The 13,847-nt window shown below is 36.7% G+C and overlaps 1 protein-coding gene across 4 annotated transcripts in view; it reads right to left on the minus strand.

Moving 5' to 3' along the window:
- The window catches only part of CDH19 (cadherin 19), a 115,451-nt gene that overhangs the window by 90,679 nt on the left and 10,925 nt on the right, over nt 1-13,847 (minus strand). The window contains exon 2 of one of the 4 annotated variants that reach the window (XM_050323388.1): nt 3,207-3,487. The exons of 2 other annotated variants lie outside the window; for them this stretch is intronic. The gene's annotated coding sequence lies outside the window, so the exon portion shown is untranslated. Of the gene's footprint in view, nt 1-3,206; nt 3,488-13,847 lie in introns of those variants that run through there. One more of the 4 variants, XM_050323401.1, reaches the window with a different exon arrangement.

A 13,847-nucleotide genomic window follows, 5' to 3' on the forward strand; every position in this document is an offset into this window, starting at 1 on the left:
ATTTATGTACAGCCAACCATGTTTTCTGAATTGTAAAAATAAAAATTATTCTGATGAAAGAATACTGGAATTCAACACTTATGTGTTTCTAACAGAAGTCAAACAAAGAAATAATTACCAATATACACCAATACTCTGTAAAGAAAAGGAAACTTGCTTTGCTAATTGACTAAAGGTCATATCAGATATAAGATGAAATAGCCAAACTCTTATTCTGGGTTTCAGTAGATGGTGGGTCTTTTTGAACTAAATCATTGTTAGGGAGATGAGTGAATAACTAAGTTTGTCCCAGTTTTCTACATTGTCTGATCTTTCCATTGTGAGTTTGATCCAAAGAAGAAACCTTCTAATTGACATACTTTTAATGTGAATTCCATTTTAAAACAAGAAAGGAAACCAAAGAACAACTCCATATGTGAATATTTAATTGCTTTTTCTGTGTAAATTGAAAGCAAGCCCAAAAGGAGTGATCTAGGCTAATGAAACTAACGATTTCATTCAGTGTTTATAAAATTTATTAAAAACATGCAGTGATATAGATATAAAGAATAAAGGCATGAAGATAGATGTAAAGTTGAAAAGACAAATATAAAATAAACTCCACATTTCTTCTATAGTGGAGAGTTTTCTCCTTCCCTGTGTATCCTATGGGAAATCTCATGGGGAAGATCAAAAGAATTTAACAGTCAGTTCTAAACTCTATTTTGATGTCCAAGACAAGACATTCTAATGTCAATATTCTAAAATCCTTTATATTTTTAGCCTGCTTTAACTTTAGTCTCTAATTCTGTCTTACTTTTTATTTCAGCATAAACAAAGGTTTTCCACTTGAATCCTTTATACTGAACAAAATACCTGTTCATGTAATTCTACTTGCTGAATATAATCATAAAGTACTATACATGTTTGTTGGGTTTCTCTAACTGAGGAAATATGAATTAGCATGAGCAAGGGTTATAGTCTGCTTCTAAAATGTTCTTATGGGTGATTTGCACATTGTATCTTTGACTATCACTTGGTCTCCTCTCTTGTGGTTATTCCTTTTTTTCTGCACTCACTAAATATAAACAGCTTCATGTAGCAATGGGAGATACAGAGGTAAAATAAGTGCCAAGACCTTGGAAATCTATAGACACACACAAATGCATATCCATGTGCAAATATATATATGAACTATTTGCATGCAAAAATCAATACTGCTAAGATTTGTTACCTCTTCCTGCAAACAGCAAAACAGAATTTCACACAGATTATTTTGAACATGGCAAAGATCAGTTAAGCAAAAATATGGTTTAAATGCTAAGATGCATGAATCATGTGGAACTTGACTGCCTGTATCATGTAAGTGGACTGTTATCAATGCAAGGAGACATCTGTCTGTATTAATTTTGATTTATGTTGCTGACCTGTTTTGCCAAGACAAATAGAGTGGTAAATATAATAAACTAAATGTTTATTGTATGAGAAAACAAACAGTATCAGGATCTTGGTGAAGAAGTAAAAGCCCCAAAAGATATAACTGTCATCTCTCATAAAAGATTGGCTCAAAAAGCTGAAGAAAAAATAAAATTGTTTCTGGAAAAAAAAAGAAGCAGCAACAAAGGTGCATGGGTGGGGGAGAGGGTCAGCCCTGCTGGGGTGAAGGTTCATTTTGCCCCCAAAAGAGAAGCTCAGCAAACAGTGGCAGATGTCACCCTGACAGGGAAAGTGGCAAGCGGCCATCTCAGCTCTGCTTGTAACTTCTTTCACAGGAGTCAAGCTGCTTTTTCCACTCCATTCAGCATGTTTGTGAGTGCAGGGTTTGTTCAGAAGACAAAAAAGGGCAAGAGCTCTAGAATTCAATAGAAGGTCAGAATGGCAATCTTTTTTGCTGGGTTGGGCTTCCTTTTATGCTGTGACATCTGGAGCCATTACCAGAACAAATTAGAGCAATTCAAACCACCAGCAGGGAAAAGTGGGGTTTCTGTTTTTCATACAGCAGAGCTACAAATTTGAGAAAAGGAACTGGGGCTCCCGACTACTCAGCATAGCAATAGATTTGCTACACTTCTTTTACAAATTCATAAGGCAACAAATATAATCAGTGATTAAGCTAAAGATGTCCATCCTTCAGCACTGATGAGTTTGCACTTCATTTTCAGCTTGTTACAGCATGAAGTACTAACAGTTCCAAGGAGGCATGCTGCAGAATACAGAGCACACCTCCTTTTCCCCCGTCTGGCATTTTAATATCAGTGGCTAATGTAATTCCTTTTTATTCGAGTAAATAATAACACATATTTTACTTGTAGGTAAGGATGTAGCCTCCTTATACTATTTGGAACATTAAGTCAGTTACTGGTGTTAAATATTTTGAATATTTGTCTGTCTTTAAGCTTTAGTGTTCATATTCTTTTCCATTTTCCCCCATACTTAAATAGAACAAAATTCTTTCTACTGCCTGCAAACAGGAGAGCTGCACAGTTAATACATCTTCTAGGTACATTAGCTGCAGGCAAAACTGGGTCTTACACATGTAATCTATACTTGTTAGTGGGACTCTGTTCTACAGTAAAACAATTTATTGTGTCAGATTGGACTGAATCTCACTTTCAGGAGACTTTTACAGCTTTTATTGTTAAAATCTTTCCCCTGTAAGAATTCAATTTTCATTTCAATCTTATAAGCTTTTCTTTATAAAATATACCTTGCTGTGACCTTCCATTCAAGCAGAAAAAATGCATCTTGATGAGGTTGAGCAGAATGGTGTGTGCAATACCAAAGTCCCTGCTCCATTAATAGGAAATATCTGAATATCAAACATATTATGCTGCCCTCTGTCAACTCAGCATTTGTAAAAATATCCCCTTCAGGTGCCAGTCTCACCTTCAGACTGAGAGCCTGTTCTGACATGTCCCTGATATCTTGATATTGGGCTGATGGCCAGCTGATGATGCCTTTTACTTATAGTGCTGAGAGGACTTTGGGGACTTTATAGATTCATAGAATGGCTTGGTTTGGAAGGGATCTTAAAAATCATCTAGTTCCAACTCTCCTGACATGGGCAGAGACACCTTCCACTAGACCAGGTTGGTCAAAGCCTCATCCAACATGGCCTTGAACACTTCCAGGGACGGGGCATCCACAACTCCTCTGGGCATCCTGTTTCAGTTCCCTCAAAACCCTCACAATAAAGAATTTCCTCCTAATATCCAACCCCAACTTACCCTCTTCCATTCAGAAGCCATTCCCCCTTGTCCTATCACTACATACTTTTGTAAAAAGTCCCTCTCCAGTTTTCTTATAAGATCTCTTTAGGTACCAGAAGGACACAATAAGATCTCCCTGGTAACTTCTCTTCTCCAGGCTGAACATTCCCAATTTTGTTAGCCTGTCTTCATAGAAGAGGTGCTCCAGTCCTCTGATCATCTTCATGGCTCTACTTCTTCTTTCATTGCTTCTTTCAAAATGACTGATTACTATGTTTACAGAGGGCTCCTGATTAGATCTGTAACATAAAAAGTAAGCTATTGAAAATACATCTTTTGGAATACCACAGGTACACTATAAATAGAGAGGATCCATTTGTTCATGCTTTGATATTAGAAAGAACTGCACTCGGTGAAGATTGAGTAGGATTGAAGGATCTAAAAGGTGAGTTCCAGTGACACTAAAATTAATCATGGAGTGACTCTTCTAACTCTGCCAATAATAGTAATTTTTTTTCTTTATTTTATATCCTCAATTACAATTTTTAATTTTCCAAAACAATGATCTCATGAAAATAACATGTATTGCTGTCTTACTTCATAGGGACATTGTGCAAAGTTTTCACCCTGTTGTGTATTACTTTTTATGTGCCACTGTTTTCTCGTTACATTATCTTCAACCAAACATGTTGTTTTCTCAGCAGAACCCTTGATACCGAAGGACATCAGTCATCAAACAGAACAAAAACATTTTGAAAAACTGTTGGGAGACTGGTAAGTGCTTTCCCATCATCTAGTTTGATAGAATGAAAAATATAATAATAATTAAAAGATAGAAGAAAACCACCAAATTTTTCATTACTGGTTATCCAGAGGACTTCAAACACCCTTTTAAGATGAAGACCTCTTTATATAGAGGTGATCCATAGTTATTAACCAACCAAATGGAATGTTTGTCCTATTTATGAAGTGTCTTGTGTTCAGTAAGACCCCTAAGTATGAGAGTAGAACTGCATAAAAAAGGTAAGCTACTCCCCTGAGGAGCAGGGAGTTTTACTGAATGTTCCTTCCAACTCTAGATACTCTGTGATTCTTTGGAGAGATTAGAGCTTGTATAACCTCTCTAAAAAAATGAATTCAAACCTGTTCTGATGGAATTTTACAGTAAATTCATTATTTTATGTGCTAACCCATAAAAATTATCAGAGCTGATATTTGAGACTTTGTCAACAAAACCTGCATCACTTGTTTTCTCATGAAAAGAATAGCAGTAAAGATAAATCAAGACTTTCACCGTTAAGTATAAACTAATATTTACTTGCCAGAATAAGTCAGGCTGACCATACACTTGCAAATACAGAGACCAAATGAAATTTACCTAGATATGATCTATTTATCCATTCACCCGATGCAAAGAGTCAAGTTACTAAGAGTAATTTACAAGTCAATTTATCACTATATTTGGCCCTTACCAACACATGCGATTACTGTGATGAGCAACCCGAATTATTAAAAGGTGTCTATGAATATTGTTTATTCAGAATTTGGCAAGCACTTAATGGATTTTAAAAGGTCTCTATGATTTCAGCTAAGTAAAACAGTTACCAAGTTGAGGAGTTCTTAGTACAAGCTGTAGCATTGCTTGTTTATAGCAACAAAAAGTTTTAGTTTCGGGTGACATCTACAAGAAAAGCCTATGTCCTTAATTGTCAGTTTAATCTAACTAAAAAAAAATCTTAACATACTAGATATGCTGTATTTATTTACTGACCTATACTTTACCTCTTTGAAAGCACTCACATAACCACAGTTTAGGAGCAGTGGCAGCACAAGCATATATAGGACTTTAAGAGAGTTCTATTTCACAGAGCATATTTTTACCTAGAGGCATTTACTTAATGAAACTATTTATTTCAGAGTCAATATTCCTTGTCTTTATTGTTTCATAGGAATATACAGATTCCTGCAGACTCCTGATAATTAATATCAGTAAGCCCTCAGGAAAGGAGCAAAACTATTTAGAGTCTCCTTTACACTAACTCACTTCATGACTTTTGACAGTGACAACTTCCTTATGTTTTAGGATGCTTGTTTTATGTATTTATTTCAAATTCAAAGTAGCATTCATTTTATTTTTGCTGCAAAAGAACCTACTACTTCCTGAGCATGCTGACAGAGTGTGAATCATATTCAAGGTTGATAATACACTTCGCTGTTCAAAATACACGTCAACTCAGATAACACTTTATTAAGTTTTTTCATCTGGCCTTCCTCTGAGCTATTCCCCTTTAAACAGATGACTTTTAAATGCTCTGTAATTAACGTTAAACTGGTCTGGTTAGAGCAGAGGAAGAGATCCTGACATGATCGATATCACAACACTCTTTTCTACAAAGCTGAATCAAATGACCTGTGAAAAGTACTTTCTATTTTTATAGCTTTACTCCTTCATATCTAAAGACAGTAAGAAGAAAGTGTAACTTGGATCTAAAATGAAATGGCCTGTCCATCAATATCTAAAACTAAGATTCCCAACCTGAGTAGTTATTACAACTAGTAAAGCAGAAATACGACTCAACTGATGAATCACACTCAGATGATAATGCCAAAATGCAGGGATTGAAAGGAATGCATTTTATGTATTAAAATAAAATTATTTTAAGTTAACATTTATATTAATTTATTACTCATTCTTACTAGAACACTGTACTGCAGAGCTTACTGAGACATGGGATCATAGAATGTTTAAAGGCATATAGGGATATCATTGTTTATTACTAGACACAATTCTAAAAGTGTTTTCTTTTTGTAATCCCTCCCCCCACCCCCATTATGTACTCAGATTGCATTGATTCTCTCAGAGCAAACCCCAGCTATATGTGAGTTTCGTGTGCAGAAACATTTTTCTTATTCACCAGGGTGGATAACCAAGGTTATTGTGCATGTAAAGGTAAAGGCTCGTACAAAGCCAGGGCAGCAAATCTCAGCTGAGATATTCTGGGGCAGGTCACCTTTCCAAGGGTAGAAAATAACTCTCCTTTCACCCCCAGTACACAAAGAGTCAAGGTTTGCCTTCTCTAATGAATGAGAAACACATCCACCTGAACACAAGGCTTTTCTGCTGATTTGTTGTAGAAAACCACAGTAATGGTTATTAAGCTAACTCTCACAGAAAAGAAAAAATAAATCTGCAATTCTTTGTTCTGTATGTGCAGTGCAGCAGTCATACACTGTTCTCATAACAGTAGTCTGGCACAAAACCAGCCTACTTCCCCTCTGGTCTTACAGTCAAACATTTTGTACAGGCTAACAATAGAAAATGATTTCATAGGCACAGGGTCTGCCCTGAGCTCACCCAGAGGCTTGAAGTCATTCACATAAGCTCCCGGTTCCACTCAGTCCTTTCCCCCTTGTGCCCTTCATTGACATCCAGAACACAAACTATCCTGACTAAAGTCGTAATTTATATGAAGTTCTCTCTTGCCTGTAAATGAGAGATTTCCAGTGCCTTTAAGTACCTAGCTAAAACCTCACTGTGAAAAATTGGAATTCTGAGACACAACATAACAAAGCATTCATTTCCATAGTGGGATAAAAACATGTTAGCTTCTCCAAAATAGACAAAGTAATTTTATGTGTACACAAAGCTTACTACTTTTAAATGAGGCTTAGTCTTTGGATTTCAGGTTAATGTAGTGAAGGTGTTGAGTGATATGAAGAACCCCCCTAAAACTTCAGTTCTCACCTGACAACACACCTACATGAATGCAGTAGCGAGTCGCACAGGACCTACTTCTCAGACCTGACTAGGAGGTGTTACTAAAAGAGACTTATCTCACTTCAAGAAAAGTAAAATGAAAAGTGGGATTTTACAGGTACTAAAGCACTAGCCAAGGACTTAGGCACTTGATCTTATAATGTGATACCTGATAGAAACTGCCTCTTTTATGTGTCACAGAGGCCTTCTTCACTGCTCTCTAAATCCAGGAGCTGTGCACTGCCTGGCTGGAGTCATGAGTCTGGGGGAAATTTGTCATGGATATCTTTGGGTTCCAGACAGCCATTCGTTATATATAGTGGGTTCATACATCTATAGAAGAATGAGAATCCTTTTGCATCATGGTCCTTTGCAAATTCATTTCTCTCTTTTAATTTCATGTGTCAGAAGTGGGAAGGTAGAGCACAACGTATGTTCTATACAGTCAGTGATGTAGTGAAAAATTCAGATGATTAAAAACATGACAATGCAAACTTTTCTGAGATTAGTTGTCAGATCCAAGGGGGACCTAATAAAACTTTTCATCAAGGTTTTGTGTTGTTGGGAGGTTTTTTTCCTTCCTCTAGGTGGGTTTAGTTTAGTTTTTTTTAAGTCTGCCTATTCCAAGGAAGATGGAAAATCCAAAAGTATAGCTGGATGGCTACCTCTTTAAGGGACAGCTTCAGCCTACAAAAATAGTTCTGGTTTTAGCAAATAAGGGTATCATTTTATAATAATATTTCATAGACAGTATTTTCTTCCCAATTTCTTTGGCTAAAATTTTACAAAATAAAGAACATTTAGAAATGAACTGTGTCCCAGTGTGTGACAGCTAAATTGTTCCCTAACTGATTTGGAGACAAAGAAGGACTGAAACCATGACTAGATACCTTAAATGTATTCCTAACACAGATACGAGATTAGTCTTAATAAGTGGGGATGTTTTATCTCCCCAGGTTTGTAGAAGTAACCTGCAATGCTTACCTGAAGAGCTTTGTGTACTCTCCCTTCCCTTTTTCCTTCTCTTTCAGTTAAAGAAAGAGAAAAAGTAAACTTACATAGCACATTACCTTTTCCTTTGTAAGTTTTTATTTTAGCATGCTATTTGTTTTCTTCTCTTTTCCTTCTCTAGCATTTATTTATCTTCACCTCACTAAGAAGCTCTTAACTTCAAGAGGCAGAAATGGATGGGTGAACTGGTGATTATAGCTTGTTTTTCATCCCACAGCTTTTCCTCTGATTTTAATTTTCCAACATGGTTTTTACATAGTCATATGGCCTTTTACACAGCACTGGTACAGTAATTCAAATCCATTTGTAATATACTCCACAGCATTTTCAGTAACTGCTGCTATTTATAACAGCAGTTCATGCTATGTCTTTGGAGTTAATGTGAAACAAAAAGATTGTTGTTTGGTTTTTTTCCAAACATTACTTGGAATGATGGCTATTTTCCACCCAAACTGGAACATCTAAATGTGCTTTCAGATATGACATCCCAGTTTCCTTCACTCACACTGAATACTATCAAGTCATGAGTACATAGAGTGGAAGTCAGAAACTGCTAATTTGCTTTGTGGACTGAGAAACAATCACACTTGTGGTATATCTTAGAAGAGTAAAAAGGAGAGATACATGTAGTTGTTCTTTATGGCCCTATGATACATATGGTTAAAAAATAAAGAATTCATACATTTTAATCATATTTACAAACCTCTAATAATATTTACAAGTCTACATTTGATTAAAATGCATTTTATCTGTAAGTTTTGTTCAAATTAGACTAAATTATCAGCTGTGAATGTGACAAACTCAACACAGGAAGAACAAAATATGTCATAGATTTAATTGAGGACCCCTGCTTGAACACTGCAGGACTGCTGTGAGAGCTTTTACAGACTTTAAATCCCATAAGTCACTCTCTGGACATTCTTTGCCTCTGCCTGAGGCACATAAAATATGAGCTTCCCTAGTGACTCTGATAATCCTTTGGTACCAAGGCTCCCAGAAAGACTAGGTCTTGGAAATAAGATTTGCCTTCCCTAGGCACCTGCAGCAGCTCTGGTTGAAGATGAAATTCTTTCAGCTTTACAATAAGTGTTTTCAAGAATTTGTGATAGGTATGAGTGTTACACATATGGGCACTTTGCTCATATTTGAAAGCAAATTGCTGTCAGACTATATGTCAGACTACATGAGAAGTATTAGACAAAACCAATAAACAACAAAACTCCCTTCCCTGACTTAGTGGTTTCATTGCTCTGAAGTGTCCTGGTATGCTTCCTAGACCATACTCTTATGTATCCTCTGCATTTCAAGGATACTCTAAAATCAAGTGCCTTCTGTGCCTCATAGAATGTTAAACAGTTAGAATGGACCTTAAAGATCATCAAGTCCCAACGACCCCTGCAATGAACTGGAACATCTCCAACTAGATCGGGTTGCTCAAGGCCTTATCCAATCTGGCTTTGAACACTGCCAGGGCTGGGGCATCCACAACCTCCCTGGGCAACTTGTTCCTGTGTCTCACCACCCTCACAGTGGAAATTTTTTTCCCAATATCTAACTTGAATTTCCCCTTTTACAGTTTGTACCCATTACTTATTGTCCTATCACTGCAGTTTTCGATGAAGAGTCCCTCTGGGGCTTCCCTGTAGGCCCCCATCAGATACTGGAAGGTTGCTATGAGATTTCCAAGCAACCTTCTCTTCTCCAGGATGACCAGTACCAACTTTTTCAGCTTGTCTTCTTAGGGGAGGTACTCCAGTCCTCTTATCAACTTCATGGCCCTCCTCTGGACTTTCTCCAATCATTCCATGTCCGTCTTATGTTGGAGACACCAGAGCTCTATGCAGTACTCCACGTGGGGTTTCACAAGAGCAGAGTAAAAGGGGAGAATCACCTCCTTCAACCTCCTAGTCATGCTCCTTTTGATGTAACCAAGGATTTGTTTGGCCTTCTGGGTTGTTAACACACACCGCTGGCTCATGTTGAGTTTTTCATCTAGCCATTATCTCCATGTCTTCTTTTGCACCTCTCCATTCTTTTTTTTCTCTTTTTGTGTTTGGTCTTATAATTAAAGCAGACAATCATTCTACCTCCTCTCTATCTTAAGAGGATTAGTTCTCAAGTGCAAGAAATCAATTATTTTTCTTTCCAAAGTGTTCTCTATGAACCTGTAGATTTCACCCATTTTGTCTCATTTTCCTGGTAATGTGTTTCTGCCGTTCTGTGTTCTACAAATATTCACTGCTCAAGCTTTAGTTTCACAAAAGTTATATTCCCACTGAGATGGATACTGCAATAGTCCCTTTGAGAGCACATTGACTCCCAAAGGCATCACCATTGCTTGATGAGAACACAGGCATGATATCTTTTTGTTCCTGGCTCAAGAGAGTTTTGTTTCATCTTCTCTTTGCCAACAACAACTTTTACATTTACTGAAACATTCAATGATGCAACAGGTAAGACTAGTAACCTTTTTAGTTGTATAAATTTATTTAATCTTCCCTGACTTCTATAAATATCAATTTTAAGTTCCTGAAGTTATTTCTTCCTTCAGAAAAGCATCAGCATCACAGCCTTCTTCGTGTGTGTCTGTGTATGTGCGAGTGTATGTGTTCACTTGTGCCTAACAGAGGTCTCACGCAAGAGTAACTAACTATGAAATTCCTTTCTAAAGTAGAAATTGCGTGTAAAAGAAAATGCATTTTCAATGGAAGAAAAAAAATCAAAATTTTCTTTAGTTCCTCTGTCACTGTTCTTTTTGTCTACTGAGAAACCTTTGTTTTCTCTACATGGAGGATAGAGAATCTCAGAAGGATTCCAAGGAATCATTTAACTGCAGCAGACCTTTTAGGAACTCAGACATCCTAACCTTGATGATAGCAATGGTTAAGGTGAATGTTGCCCTTCAGGAGAGTCAAAGCAAAAAACTGGAACACAGAATAGAACCATAGATTTGTTTAGCACTAGGGCCCAGCTGCCACTTGTTCTCCTGACCCTTTAACCAGTTTTTCCAAGGCCCTGAAGTTTCTTGTGATTGTCTTTTAACCACTTGATTAACTTGTTACCATTGCATCACTGGGAGCACATGATTCATATGTTATGAATAGTTAGTCTTTAAGAACAACATGGTACTTGGAACCCCAGTATCATGATGTTTGAGAAATACTGGTTAGAGAGCGGAATGTGGTTGGTTTGAAATCCAGTCCTTGGTTCTGAGATACTTGTCTATCATTCAGCTGCTGCTGCTTCAATACAAAAATACGAACACTGCAGCTCAAATAATTACATACTGCATGCTGATATACTCAAAACAAAATACAAGATATCCCTGTGCTGAGTTAGTATTATCATCAAGATAAAACAAGTAAAATGGAAAACCAAGAGAGTATCAGATGCAGTTGCAAGAATGTCAAAGGAGAATGCAAATCTGCTTCTTATATTACTAATTTAATTTGTATTCAGGATTTAGGATTTACTGATGAATCTTTTTGTCACACCATCCATCATAGCCTGGCACCACAGAGAAAGAAGATAGAAAAATTAAAAACCTGCTTGTTACTGTAAACTAGAGAGCATGAACAACATCCATCAAAGACAGATAGATAGAAAATAAAAGTGATAGCCAAAGCCAAATGATCTATGCTGATTTTCTTTTAAACATTTATTAAAATGCTCTAAATGCAGATTCCCTTTCCTTTGGTAAATATTTATTGTTATCGCTTTTGCCATGGACTGGAAACTGCAAACAGTGATAAATTAGCTGTAAAGGTCTATAATTTTCATCTTGCTTTTATAAATGCATTTACATCTTTTACTGAAGTGCTGTTTTTTAGCACTGATTAGCAAGATTGCATCCTATATCAGCTGTTAATTAAGATTCCTTTTCTTTGCTGAGTCAGAGGACAAGGCATAGGTCATTAGTGGAGGACAGATGCTACACAAGGGACCTGCTACAAAAGTAGCTGCTGCCAGAGGAAGTGTTCTCACTGATTCAGTAGGCTTTACATTAAGCTAGAGATCAACTCCTTTGTACCCTCAAATCATAAATATCTGAACTTTTACTTACAAAGAAATATACACATTTATGTTTTAAGAGGTTGTCTGAATTCCAGTCTGTTTCCAAACTGAAGCTAATGCAATTGTACCCTCAGACTGTGCAGTATCCAAATATATTTTAGAATGACTTGTCTTTCAGATAAAATTGCAAGATATAACATTTATGATAATAGTGCTATTGGGACTGTGCTCTGACACATAATGCACAGTGGTTTCCTATGTTTTCCTCTAGCAAAGGAAACCCAAATGTGAACAAAACAAAACTCAAAGGGTCTTTCTGTGAGGCAGCTCAAGTAGCTCTACCCAGCAATTGCACCAACAAAGCTAAGGGGAATGGAGAAGACCTCTTTTGACTACAGAGGAAAGAAGAAAGAAATGTTTTTGTGGAACTTTGCAATTGAAGCAGAGATAAACAGAAGGTTTGAGGAGGGTTAGTTGAAGTCAAAGAAAGCTTAGCCCATGTGCATGTTAATGAAGGGTAGGGGGACTTATACAAAACCAAAAATGAAAACACATGACAGGAAATAATATTCTTTGTAGACTAGAGCAATACAATACACCAGGAAAGGAGGAAAACAAATCCATACAAATTAATTGATGTAGAATTAATTTTAACCTAATGGGAATAAGATCTATGTATCAACACAGGCAGCATGCTGAATGTGGTTTCTCAATGCAAATAAGTGCTCAGAAAAGCTAATAATTTTTTATTCCATTACAAGAGGGTAGAGAATAATATAATAAAGTGTGTTAGTATAAGTTGACACTCATTTTCAGCACATGACTGATTTGAACTATGTTATTCCAGTTTTGTGTCAGCAAAACTCCATTAAAATCTTATACTTTCACAGAATACAGATAGACAGTCAGCGTCACATTTTTGTTTGTAGCAAAAGTGTTCATATCTCAGCAAAAGCACATTGGTTCCTGGCATAGTATTCTCTGTGAGAGATTCCTACCTCTGTAGTTGTTCGTTCTACAAGGTCAAAAATAATCTCTTCAGCTTATTCATAGACTACAAAAATTGGGCCCTGGAAGAAACTTCAAGATCCCTCTTTTTGCACCAGGCACTCACAGATGTGTTATGATAAATATTCATGTATCAATCCCATTTAACTTTGGGCATTTGATTTAGAAGTTGGCAGGGTCTTACATTCTTTGCTGAGTGTTGAATCATTCTTCGAAAAATTTGTTAATATATTTGGAGGCAAAACTAAATTATCCAACTTTTAAGGTGTATTTATAAAGTCAGACGGTAAGTTAGGCTTTTATGTAGCAATACCACATCAGATTTCCCTGTTACCCCTTCCAAACTGTCATATCCCAGTGGTGTAGTTATGTAGAAACCCCAAATGACTTAAGAACTTTCTACCTTCAAAAAGGAGACTGCATAATCCCTTCCCTCTGCTACTTCAACATTTCTCACTGTACAACCCTTCCCAACCTTGAGCCATCAAAACATTGTGCAGTAAATCAGTTCAATAAACTAAACCTGGATAGAAAAAAACCCCACAAAAACAACAAACCAACAAAAAACCCCCCAACAAAACACACACAGGCACAAAACCAAACCAACAAAACAAGAGAAACAAGTCTTTTTGTCATGACAAGTCGAATAGGTTTATTGATCCCTTGCTTTCACAAACTCTTATGTGCATTTGCCTTCAAGAGCAGATGTGTCAGAGTGGACACAAGAGAAGTGGGATTGCTATACAGAGATTCAGGCAAACATGAAGTGAAAAAGAAGCAATTGGAGATGACAGGAACGATTATAGAGAAGGAAAAAGAGGTAGATACCTTAACCCCTTGAAACACCAATGTCGTCTCATTGAGCTACA

Source organism: Myiozetetes cayanensis, unplaced genomic scaffold (assembly GCF_022539395.1).
Source record: "Myiozetetes cayanensis isolate MyiCay16 unplaced genomic scaffold, myiCay2020 scf1, whole genome shotgun sequence".
NCBI classification, from domain to species: domain Eukaryota; kingdom Metazoa; phylum Chordata; class Aves; order Passeriformes; family Tyrannidae; genus Myiozetetes; species Myiozetetes cayanensis.